Source organism: Paramormyrops kingsleyae, chromosome 15 (assembly GCF_048594095.1).
Source record: "Paramormyrops kingsleyae isolate MSU_618 chromosome 15, PKINGS_0.4, whole genome shotgun sequence".
In the NCBI taxonomy this organism is placed as follows: Eukaryota; Metazoa; Chordata; class Actinopteri; order Osteoglossiformes; family Mormyridae; genus Paramormyrops; species Paramormyrops kingsleyae.
In genome coordinates, this window is record NC_132811.1 from 21,806,826 (window position 1) to 21,818,909 (window position 12,084).

Consider the following 12,084-nt stretch of genomic DNA (forward strand, 5'->3'; position numbering starts at 1 on the left):
AGACCTGTTTCTTAGCGAGAGTTCTTTAAAATCCCATTTTAAATCATTTAAATCTCCTTTCAAGGATTCCGACTCAGAATTTCCAGACATTATCCATTTGACGGCTGAAACAAGCGGTGAAGCTAATACACCATATTGTCTCACAGTTTTAGGTTACCCAGAAAGCTCATATACAACTCTGGGTGTAGGAACTGTTCAGGATTTCTTCTAAAGTTCCTCATTTTTGCTGGATACTAAGAGTCAATTGCCACTTAAACTTAAATAGTCTCATTCAGATTTTCACAGCAAATCCTTCATGTCTCCCGTATCTAGGCTCGCCCATTCTGATTCCAAATTGTCCTTGATTAAACATGTTCTGATTAAACCCAGACCTCTTCAGGGATATTGAATTATTTTGGCTTTAGGTGACAAATTTGGGGGGGGGGGGAGAATTTTGCAGTCCTTTCCTCAAACAGCTAACATGGATGCGGAATGAAATCGCATGGGACTACAGGGACTTAAAAGGCGGACGCTTACCGCCTCGGTATGTCCGCTGTAGCCTGACCTCCGTGTGGTGTAGAGGTTAACCGTCCCAGGATGTCACTGGCTTCACATTTGCTGCTCCAGGGCCGCTAAGGGACATGCCTATTGGTAATTGGGCCTTAATGGCAGCAGGGGGAAAGGTACAGGCATCAGCATAATTTTATGCATCAGGAAAAATCAGGCTAACTCAGTGGAAGCCTTTTCATTGTCTATAAATAACACTCGCAAAATGAGTCAACAGAGAACTCCACCGTCCTGAGGGATGAAATGCCACTAGAGACAGCCCAGAGTTTGGAGGCCGGCTGCGGACAATGGGGAACCACCAAAGTCGTCACACAGTATCTATACATGTGTACAAGACAGAAGCTCCAAGTTCATTAAATATTCCTTAAAATAATTATCAATTCCATGAAAACTTGGGGGTGGTAAGCTTGCTTGGTGCGTGACCTTGTAGCATCACACCTCCCAGACTGTGGCTTTGAATGTTACTCCTGGCCGTGTGTGTGCGCGCGCATTTTTTGTAATCATTACATTGTGGGGACCAGATTTCCTTATAAAGATATGAATACATGGATTGTGTGTGTATGTGTGTTTGTGTGTGCGTGTATGTGTTGGTTATATGTTCTGGCTGTGTGTGATTGGACTTCTTCCAAGTATTTACTTTCCTCCCACAACTGAAAAAACATATAAGTAACTGAATTGGTATTGGCTGTGGCGTGTGACTGTGTGTGCGTGTTCGCCCTGTGTATTGAGGGTTGGCCTCCAGGCTCACAGCAACTCCGGATGATTATGCATAGGAAACGGAAAACTCGGTACCTGTGGATGGACAATCAATAAGCCATGAATCTGCTGATTTGCAATACATGTCATGGAACACAATACGTCACTGCTGTAGTTACCAGCAGCATGTCAGAGAAGCGAGGTAGAAAATGTAAAGCTGGGCCATCGTTTTTAAATGGAAGTTCAAAAGGAAAAGCAGGTAATGGAGCTCTCCCTCCACTAGCAGGGTTTGGCCATCACCGGCAGAGAAAAGCCAGGGACCACTAGAGGGTTTAAATGGGATTTAACACGGACTTTCCTTAAGGAGCGAAAAGCCAGCAGCACGGGGGAAATTGGCTTCCTTCCACATCAAATAACCATACTCTGATAATGAGCAAAAACATTTACAAGCAAATCACAGTCTGCATGATTGATATGGAAGGGTCATCTAAAAATGAATACCAAGGTAAAGCGGGTATGGAGCTGTAGATTAGAGAATAATAATAGTCGACCCTTCCACTTGGTGGGGGTTATTAGAGGTCCAGGCCCCCTTCGATCTGGAAAAGCCATGTAAAATTGTTTGGTCCCCCTGGCGAGCAGAGCGAAGAGAAACAAGATCGCTGAGAGATATCACACGAGATGCTGCAGTAAACACCTGGCATCCTCCAAACCAGCACTATATAAATTTTATGCATTTATAAGTTACTAAACTATTTGTGTGTCATCTGCGGCTTTTGCAAAACTCCCAAAAAAATTCTGCTTCTAGAAGTTACAGATTTTTTTTCATCTTGGCTCCAGTTCCATTCTTTCAGTGTGCCTTATAATCTTCCCTTATTGGTATTTCTGGGACTTTGGTTACTGTGAACATTTTATGGCACTCTTTATACCCTTACAGCTACCTATATGCCATTTTCAGGAGTCAAAGAAACAATCCATTTTTTTCCAGACTTCACCCTGGTGTGCAAGTAGGATTTCAGATCCACAGGGCGAACATTACTGGCACGAATTTCTGCACTCCAATAGTAATCCCTGGGCACTCCAGGGCCCGCTGTGCTTCCTCCAGACACCCTCGTCGCAGACATCTGTTACATTCCCTACACACCCCGTATGCCTTTAACTCTGTAAAATATTACCCATGTACCCCCTGCCTCTCTAACATCCCAGACTGCAGCTTGACACTTGCAATTAAATATTAATACGCATTAGGTGCTTAGATTATCTTTAACCTTTCGTCTAGATTTAGCGTGGGAATCTGTTTATTTTACTGTGCTGGTTTCCCATTATGCAGTCTTTGTAGTAGTAAATAAATATAACAGGTAAAGAAATACGCCATATGCTGGGTCATTTTGCTCGTTTTAAAACAAGTTACCCCTACCGTGAACACATTTTAGCTTAACAGCCTGCACATTTGTTTAACCGCATGCCATTTCTGGTCGTTGTTGTGTCAAGCGGCCGCTGAGGAGGCGCCCACTGGGGCGGCACCACTCCCGGGGGACACACCTGGGCGTAAACTCATTAATTTCAGCACCTCCGGGACCTTCTGCTTATTTTTAGCGCGTTTGATCGCACCGAAAGCAAGCGCAGCGCAGCATGTCGCCGCCACGCCGCCTGCCCGGGTGTGTTTTGCTTCGTTGTGCCCGAGGCGCTGAGGATCGCCCCATGACAGCGGCACGGTGCCCGGTCTGGAGGCAGCTTTCTTCCTCAGATTCCCGGTAGTATAAACAGGCTTGTCTTTATGCATACATGTGAATGGATGTGCCCATTTTCAGATCTACCCTGCCTTTTACGACCCACTTTAAATGATTAATTTGGTGCCGTTGATGCTAAACGGGAGGCTGATGGATCTTCTAATTGCAGGACAGTTTGTCTCGGTGTGCTCGGGAGTCTAGACCACAAAGCTGCTTATTTAGGCTGTCGAGCAGACAGAGGAGAGCGTTAAAATGGAGGGAGAGCAGCAGAATTTCACGGTAGTGCGAGCCTTGTTGCCATGGCAGCAGGCAGCTAGCCGCTGCCCACGTGACCAGGCTGGTTAATAGTGAGTGGGGTATGTGTCATGGGAGGACCACTGGCACTGTAGTAAGAGTGTATTGCATTTTCTATTCACCAAACAGGCAACATTACATTCCTAATCGTTCTGTCTTTATTTAGCAAGCCAGGTTTAACCGTTACAGTGGGCCATTTACCAGTGCGGTAAGACAGGCTGTCAGGTTCCACCATTATTTGAACTGCGTATCCCCCAGCCTCTAGCTTGGTTACTGCTAGTTGCTGTTGAATCTTAAATCTGTTGTACTTTTATTTATAGTGTAAACCTGTTACCTGACCTACCAAAACAGTTCAGTTTGTGTTTTCAGTGGAATCTCCACAGATTGCAGTGTCTACATGGTCACCAGTCGCTCTCATTCTTCCCTTATACAAAGCAATTTTTTTATGTTTACTTGCATATATTTTCATTTATGTTCACCTTTTCAGAGGGACTGCTGTAGCTACGTTCCTTCCCACAGTGCTTCTGTGGGCAGTGAATGTCAGTGTTGAATAAAATCCACCTTTATGAAAAACTTTAAAACGCAAACCTGTAGGTTCCTCCCCAGCACAGATTTTTTGGGCACCACCTAAGGCTTAACATTTTTTAAAATATAATTAAACTTGCATAATCAAACAGGTTCCTTTTAAATGTGAAGTACCATTTGTATAAAGACATCAAATATTTAGCATTAATATTCAAAGTGGAACAATTCACTTTGAGTATTTTTATTTCAGACTTTGCTAGCTTGTTCATGTTTCAAGCAGTAGTCATTTTTAAACTATGATAATGGAATTATCCGAATTAAAAATGATTTCTGGTGTTAAAACCCCCAAGCAGGAACATGTGTTAGAACTGTAGTATATGTACCCTAAACACAAATGGAGGATTCCTGCAAATCCTATTTGCATTGGAGGATATGACTCTGAACAGTATAAGACTAGGATGTACAGTAGGTCTGTGTGCACCTGATAGAGGCATTCAATGTAATTTTTTAGTATCCAAGTAGCACTTTCAAAGCACGTTTCCCATTGGGATGATACCTTTATTTAAGCTAATTGACCCTTCGTTAAATAGTTTTCACTGCTCATCTCATTACGTTGTGCTGTTTGTAGTGTATTGTTAGTTTTAGATACACTATACAAATTTATTTTTGGGTATCCAGAAATGAGTGGAACAAAAGAGCAGGCAAAAAATAGGAGTCTGGACCACCAGAACCATGAAATGGAACCAGATTCATAATGGGAATGATTGCATAGTATGGAAAGTCTTTAGTCAAAGTGGGAGGGAAACCCATAAAGATGCTCAGCATCTCTCATTGAGCCACACTGCTAGTCGAGGGCCTGACTTGTAAATGTCTGGACATGGTTATTATGTCTGTACAGGTTGGCACCAGAGTGTGGTGGGCAGAGTGGGCAGAAGATGCAGACTTTATCCCTTTGAGGGAGAGAGAAAGTGGTCATAGCTACAGAATAGTACAAATAAACATGTCTATGAGTAAGTGTGTCCAAACTATTGACTGGAATATATGCTCAGTGACCACTTTGTTAGGTACACATAGCTTCAACTGGATAGGACACACTTTTGCCTTCTGAACTGCTTGAAGGGTAGACCAGTTGTGTGTTCAGATCAATCTGCACACCACTGTTATACTGAGCTGTTATGTTTGCTTTCCTGTTGGCTTTAATGAGTCTGGCCGTTCTCCTCGGACCTCTCTCATTAACAGGGCATTTTCACCCACAGAAGTGCCATTGATTGGATGTTTTTGTTCATCACACGATTCACTGCAAACTCTAGACACTGTAGCATGTGAAAATCCCAGGAGGTTTCTGAGGTGCTGGAACTGACACACGTGGCACCATCAGTTGCACGCTGTTGAAAATCTCATACATTAGGCACTTCAGTCATTCTATGTAATACTTAGCCAAGCAGTAAGTGAAACTCTTGACCCTGGCTGTGTACTGTTTGTGCTTGGCTGCAGCCATGTGATTCTCTGTTTGGTGGAGTGGGCTTTTTACATTAACAGACAGGCCTACCTAATTATCTGGCCTGGAGTGTTTGGTTGTATGTAGAGTGTGTTACATAAAAATACTAAAATACCTGTGCCGTATTACTAAGGACTGGTCAATTCTTAAGCTCATGAACAGTGTGTGTATCTTAGGAAGAAGGGGTATGTCTTATCTGTGCTGCAAGGTAGTACAAGACCACTGCATACTGTTGGCACTTGGAGTAGCTGTGCCATTGTGCAAAATTAATCAGAAATGCATCAATAAACATATAAAAGTGTACAAAATGCTTTAAGCAGCACAAATCACTTTTGATAAATGCAGCAGCTAAGCAAATGGATAATGACTTTGTTAGCTATGCAGGGCTACTTGGCAATAGAGTAAGATGTGATGAATGTGATTACTTTCTGTCTCCTGGGCATGGAGCCACAACAGTCGGCGCATAGTATTATCAGACATCAGTCTGCTTCTGTGCAGCTAAAAGAGGAACCGGCCAGAAGACATCCTGCAACTTCACAAGAGACTTGAGCTGTTGGTGAGCTGAATTCCACACAGGCTTGTTTCATCACATTGCTGCCTTATGTCACACACAGTGTAGCTGTAATTAACCATCTAATACTGGTGTAACCTGGGACATCACTTGGGTATGGTGGAAGTGGTTACTAGATATTGGAACTGTGGATGACTGCCTGCTTAAGAAACAGTCAACAAGATAGAGATGGGGGGGGGGGGGCAGCAAGGGTGCTGCTAGAGATTTTGGGTCCCATGAAAGAGTATCATTTTGGGCCCTCAATCCAGACCGGTCCAATTATGTATGAAAATTTTTAGGGCCCCTGTCAGTTAGGGGCCCTTAGAATTGTCCTATTTCCCCCCTCCCCCCTTTATAGCACCCCTGGGGGGCAGACTCTGGCTTTAGAGTGGTTTGCAGTAGCCTAATTCTGTGGCTGCCAACTCTCTGGGAAATATTTGTCCAGGGGTCTGCCCTTTATGCTGAGGCACTGGTCTAACAGTCAGCTTTCTCTTTGTGGTTATATTATAAATTAGCTAGTTAAACTCAAAACTTACAGTTCTAGATTATGCATGTTACTTATTTTAGGTATGGCACTGGAGTTGGGGGTGTTGTGTTCTCTGTTGATGGCATGAAAGAACATCAAGCTTATCACAGAAACTTTATTCAGATTTTTAGCTGGCAAATAGACTACCCACGATACCTTTCTTCAGGGGCGGACTGGGACAAAAATTCAGCCCTGGCACTGTAGCCACACCAGCCCACATTACCACACTGACACAGCCCCACCCACGGACACGCACATTCACTACTTATATTGGTGTATAGATGGTGAAATAATATAAGCAGTACCATATGTAATAGATATTTAAACATGTAATGTATGTGACTGGAACAAAAATAACCCGTTTATAACAAATTTATACATACAGTAAAAACTAAATAAAAAACAATCTGTGAATCTTGTAGAGTCCGTGTGCTGTCTGTTTATGCTGTTTGTCTGCTATTACTTATGATAGGAGAAACCTGTATCACACACACACACACACACACACACACACCTTTACACACAAATGGACATGCAGCACTAGCAACACTTCAGCATACTTTTATTGACAAATAACTATATATGTCATTCTCTGCAGTGTTGTTCTTTATTGCCACTGTCTATATGTTCGCTTCTCCTTGTTTCTATGTTGACATTGTACACATTGTCTGTCTGATTCTACATCTTCTCATCCATTTTAACTCTGTAACTCTGCAATTTTAATACATTGTCTAACTATTGCATAGATATATTACACTAATGCCTGTAATAGAAGTCTATGTTCCACCCTACCTAAGGATTAATTACATACTGTAACCTATGCATGTATTTAATGTTTTACTTTAAAGACTAGCTATGTATTCAGAGTTCACTACAAATGCCTACAGTACTATGGCTATAGCTATAGGTTCTTTTGCATGTTAGACTATATTGCTAGTAGCATACAGCAGTCTGTATACCCTAAATCCCACGTTATCTGCTGATAATGACATTTTAAAATGTACGGGAGTTCTACGCTAAGCTTACAACTGTTAAACACAGTGTAGGTTACTGTCAAAAACTGTCAGAAGTAGCGTGAATGGTGTGAAAATTACTTAGTATATTTTAGTATAATGACTTAGAAGTATATTTTCTGTTTTCTTCTTACCTCCTCTACCGCGCTACTGTCCTCCGATGCAGCAGCCGAATTTAAACCTTTGGAGAATATTTCAGTTAATTTTATGCATTTGGCAGCGTCTGATTTTAGAGCCTTTTTCTTGCTTTCTCTGAGCTTTTCGGCACCGCCTTTCCTTTTTTTACGGTCCATCTCTGACAATTAGCTTGTGTTGCACTTACTGTTTGACATTCTTGCCAGATTTTGATTACGTCCGCGTAACCTCTGATTGGGTCGGATTGGGTCGGCCCATCTCAAAACCAGCCGGCTGTCGCCAATTGGGCCAAATGCTTAACATTTATTATTATTATTATTACTATTATTATCATCATCATCATCATCATCATCATAATATTCACATCTTGCAAGAGATAAAAGCTGCCTGCATGTAAAAACAATACATATTAAAAAAAAAAAAAAAAAAAAAAAAAAAAACTGACCGGCCCACATTTAAAAAATGGTCCGGCCCTTCTGGCATTTGCCAGAATTGCCAGATGGCCAATCCGCCCCTGCCTTTCTTCCACATGAATTTCGGATGATGGCAACAGTGGATGTTATCCAAGATACCATGCAAGAATCTCTAGCAAATGCTCACTTGGTTGAGACCTAGTGACGGGTATATGAGTGGTATATGAGTTACATTTTCTTTCTTGATTTTCGAATTACTAAGTTACAGCTCTGTGGAAGATGATATCGGAATCACATGAGACTCAACTACTGTCAGCATTTAAATGCTTCACCAAGAGGTCTACTGTGATCAGTCGATGACTTTCTATTTATTGTCATTTACTTCAAACTCTGACGTCTTGAGTGGTGCTAAAAACAGGCCAGGAAAATGCACCCCAGATTATAAGATGGCTGCCAGAACCCTCGGGAGAACCATGGGAAACAATCACTGAAGCCTGTAGGTTTCATTTGGCACACCCCACTCATGTGAAAGATGACTCATCTCACCATATGACTTTTTTCCACTTCTCAGTAGACTACTGTTTGTGTTCTTTGCACCATTGCTCTGTTGTGGTCCAAGCCACCCATAGCCCCCCTCTGTGTGAAGCCCCTCGACATTCGGTCCACTGCCTCTCTGTACCATAGATTGACAATTGCCGAAAGTCGATTGGGGTGTTGTATTTTATTCTTTGCCTTGAAAACTAAAGCAGCAGCCAAACACAAAACACAGCACTGACATGACCTTCAGGAAGTGTGTCCTCTTATCCACAGTGAGCCGTAGCCAGTGATGTCTTTTTCCATATTACCTTAGGCACAGTTCCTTGTAAACATCAACAATCTGAAGTTACCTCACTATAGTTCCTACCAAACATACTCCAATCCCAATGATAGTAGTAATATCACCATCACCTCCACCCCAAAAGTAACACTCTTTACTTCTAACCATCGAAGCATCCATGAGCGCTAATCCAGTATACCATCACAGGAAGCCCATCTCAGGAAGCTGAAGACAGAAGGCAGGGGACAGCTTGGACTGGATCTTCTATTCAATGACCATGATATCCAAAATAACAGGCAATGTAGCTAGCTCTGGATTTTTACATGATGATACGTAACTTGGTTAGGAATAACACCATTGTGGAAGAACTTGCTTTCAATATACCTCATATATGTCATTTATTAAAGAGTTATCTTTATTTTGATGTAAATGTAACAACAATCTTTACTTTTCAGTCTTCATAGATTGTTTTAGCCCGTTAATTAAATTTTCTTTTGTTTAATGATTAGTAGCAGCTTTGCATTTATATGACCAGCTCGTTTCCCATTGGGATGGTACCTTTATTTAAGTGAATTGACCCTTCGTTGAATAGTTTTCACTGCTCATCTCATTACCTTGTGCTGTTTGTAGTGTATTGTTAGTTTCAGATACACTATACAGTGGTACCTCGGTTCTCGAACTCACTAGAACTCGAATTTCTTGAAAGTCGAACAAACCAGTTTGACCTAGAACTCGATCTGAATATCAGAAGTCGAACCGTGAACGCCGGGTAAATTGTACGCGCCGGGAAATGAGTCATACTACAATGCAATTCTTACTTGAATGCCTTCTTCACAGACTGGACAATTAACCAAATAAAGCGGCGCAAGATTACAGTAACTAACAATAAATAAACAAACCACTAACTTAAGTGTACTATTAGAGCATTTATGTCATTTATTTAAACTTTATTTTACCAGGTAAATTAACTAAAAACCAGTTCTCACTGCTTTACTTGATATTCGGGAGAAATAGCAGATTACGCATCGGAACTGCCTTGGATACAAACGTCATGCGTGTAACTAAACTCTTCAGCCAATAAGGGCAAAGGTGTGTCATCACGGAGGCGGTTCCAGTTTGTGCAGCCGGGTGAGAGGTCGCAATGCATCTAACCATAATACATTACGTCAGGATCAGAATGCGTTGCTTTAAGCCAGCGCTGTAAGCAAGTCGAACGCACCCAATGACCGGACTGGGGAAACAAACTGAAACGTGGACTTAATACGGAGGACTAATGACAACAACCAGAAACAGCTGATCACATGGGGATCCCACACATTAACGAGGGGGCGTGGCACATGGAAGGAGCGGACGATCCACACCACTAAGACCAAGGAGCTCATTGTGGACTTCAGGAAGGGAAGAAGAGGTTCACATGAACCCATTTACATCAACGGGATGGCTGTTGAGCCTGTCTCATCCTTCAAGTTCCTGGGGACCCCCATTTCGGGGGACCTATCCTGGACCACCAACACCTCTAGCCTGGTCAAGAAAGCTCACCAGCGCCTCTTCTCCTTGAGAACACTTAAGAAGAACCAGCTGTCCTCAGCCACCCTGGTGAACTTCTATCGCTGTACAATAGAAAGTATCCTAACCAACTGTGTAACAGTTTGGTATGGAAACTGCTCTTTTGCTGAGCGTAAGGCACTGCAGCGGGTGGTGGAAACTGCCCAGCGCATTATAGGGACTCCACTTCCAGCCATTGAGGACATCCAGAAGAAACACTGTATGCGTCGAGCACGCAGTATTCTTAAGGATTACTCTCATCCTGCCCACAAAATGTTTTCTCTCCTGCCTTCCGGTCCCAGGTCAAGAACCAGCAGACTAAGGAACAGCGTCTTTCCCAGAGCGGTCTCCTTATTGAACTCTGCCCCCCACTGACACCTGCCCACCCTCACACACTCCTATACTCTCTCCATTATCATTGCACTATTTAATTTTTAATGCACTACACTGTACATACATAAGCAATATCCATTGCACAATACAGTTGTAATTTTCTGATTATATATATCTGTAAATGTCTATTTGTAAATTCCTATTTCTAAAAATAGCAACTCGTATCTAGAAATAGCAATCTGTACATTATGTTCATATCTATCGGCAATTCCTGATCACAGTTAATAGCAACCTGTATATATTGTTCATCTATTAGTAAATTTCTGATTATAGTCACTAGCAATCTGTATATTATGCTCACAGTATATCCATCTGTAAATATTACCCTTACTTTCTCCCTGCACATATCCCATTTAAGTGCACTTATAACTTATACCTTATCCTGCACTTACTGCTTATTGCACTCCTGCTTAGACCTAAACTGCATTTTGTTGCCTTGTACTTGTACATGTCTAATGACAATAAAGTTGAATCTAATCTAATCTAATCGGGGGCGGACAGGTGTAATGTTGGGATAAGATCTTTATCGTTTTGTTTTACCCTGTTCATTTTGTGTTTAAATGCTAAAAAAAAAAAAAAAACATATTTAGGTGTAATTTTGGGGGGCCGGGAACCAATGAATTGGTTTTCCATTTTTTCTTATGGGAAAAATTCGATCAGAACTCGAACTTTTTAGGATTCGATCCGGAGTCCGGAACAGATTAAGTTCGAGAACCGAGGTACCACTGTATTACCAAAAGTATTGGGACACCCCTCCAAATCATTGAGTTCAGGTGTTCCAATCACTTCCATGGCTACAGGTGTATAAAATCAAGCACCTAGGAATGCAGACTGCTTCTCTAAACATTTAGGAAAGAATGGGTCACTCTCAGGAGCTCAGTGAATTGAAGTGTTGTACCATGATAGGATGCCATTTGTGCAATAAATCCATTCATGAAATTTCCTCGCTACTAAATATTCCACGGTCAATTGTTAGTGGTTTTACAAGAAAGTGGATGCAATTGGGAACAACAGCAACACAAAGCAGCAGTCACAAAGTGGTAGGTCATGTAAAATCCCAGAGGGGGGACAACGCATGCTGAGGCGCGCAGTGTGCAGAAGTCACCAACTGTATGCAGAATCAATAGTTACAGACCTCCAAACTTCGTGTGGCCTTCAGATTAGCTCAAGAACAGTGTGTAGAGAACTTCATGGAATGGGTTTCCATGGCCGAGCAGCTGCATCCAAGCCTTACATCACCAAGTGCAATGCAAAGCATCAGATGCAGTGGTGTAAAGCACTCTGCCACTGGACTCAAGAGCAGGGGAGACGTGTTCACTGGAGTGACGGACAAATCACGCTTCTCTGACAATCCGATGGATGAGTCTGGGTTTGGCGGTTGCCAGGAGAATGGTACTTGCCTGACT

The 12,084-nt window shown here is 42.2% G+C and overlaps 1 long non-coding RNA gene across 1 annotated transcript; it reads left to right on the forward strand.

Moving 5' to 3' along the window:
* The first annotated feature begins 2,830 nt into the window (after positions 1–2,830).
* Positions 2,831–9,230, forward strand: LOC111844593 (uncharacterized). The gene is made up of 3 exons (XR_002838425.2): positions 2,831–2,993; positions 5,785–5,842; positions 8,948–9,230. It is a non-coding gene; the product is annotated as an uncharacterized lncRNA (long non-coding RNA).
* Positions 9,231–12,084: the final 2,854 nt, after the last annotated feature.